This window comes from Octopus bimaculoides, chromosome 20 (assembly GCF_001194135.2).
Source record: "Octopus bimaculoides isolate UCB-OBI-ISO-001 chromosome 20, ASM119413v2, whole genome shotgun sequence".
Classification (NCBI taxonomy): Eukaryota; Metazoa; Mollusca; class Cephalopoda; order Octopoda; family Octopodidae; genus Octopus; species Octopus bimaculoides.
In genome coordinates, this window is record NC_069000.1 from 44,080,612 (window position 1) to 44,081,943 (window position 1,332).

Here is a 1,332-nt window from a genome sequence, read left to right on the forward strand (position 1 = left end):
GAGAAAAGTTTTTTTTAATTGGGGAGCAGGGTAGGGGTACGGGGTGAATGGGAATTTGAAGTAAAGCTGATAAGAATTAAGGTAGAAGTAACTGGAATGTATATACTATATGTATAATATGGTGTACATATGTAATATATATACATACATATATATATATATATATATATATATATATAAATATATTTTGGATATTATATATATATATATATATATATATATAGCATACATATTATACATACATGTTTACAGAGAAAGAATAAAAGTCTGGTAGGCAAGAAGGGGGAGAGGGGTAGAGATGAAGAAAGAGATAGAAAGAGATAGAGCTGCTGTATCACCATAGCAACAGAACAGCTAGCTGCCAACCTTCAAAGCATGACCATTGCCCAGAGATGTGGTGGTGGTGGTGATGGTGAGTTATAAGACCGGGAGGAAGGGCAGGAGTGATCGATATACATGCATGTGTATGTATACGGCGGGTTGGGGGGTGGGGAAGTATGCAGTCAAAACTTTACATCAAGGCAGTGAATAAAGAGAGAGAGAGAATGCTTCATTGATAAATCTTGAGTGGATGGGTACTGTTGTATGCACCATGTGATAAAAACTATTATACAGCAGTGATATCCTTATGATGTAATCACACTTTGCACCATCAGATATTGTTAGAAACATGTGATATATGCCATATGATACGATTACAGGGCTGCGGTACACCCAGACCAATATCAACGGAGGGGGGCACTGTGCATCTACCCAGTATCATTACATGGTGGTATCATGCACCCTGGGACATTACTGCAGCAGCACAGCCGTACACACCTGATGATATCATTGCAAGGTGATAGCATACACCCTTTGAAATCCTTACAAATTGCAGCAGCAATACGTAATATCCTACAATATCATTATTGAGTGGTGATATACACCATGTAATAAAAACACCGACATATACACAGGAGTACTGCTTGTATTATAAACACAAGCCATGCCTGTATGTATGTGTGTGTGTGTATATACATATACTCTGTAATACTGTTCACTCAAACTGAAGCACAACACGCACCAAACTCCAAACTCAAGGTTTGAAAAATAAGAGTGTGTGTGTGTGTGTGTATGTACGGAGATGATATATCTTAGCCGGAGAGCTGCATAAACTTTCTTTAATAAAACATCACAAAGCTACTATAGCACATAGACAAAGCAAACTTGTCTAAAACTCAGCAATATATACACACATATATATATATATATATATGCTGGCTATGTAAGAGTAAGTAACTTTAAAGGAGCTTGCATTATTTTTTAAAATTTTCCTCTAGGCACTTTGCATCA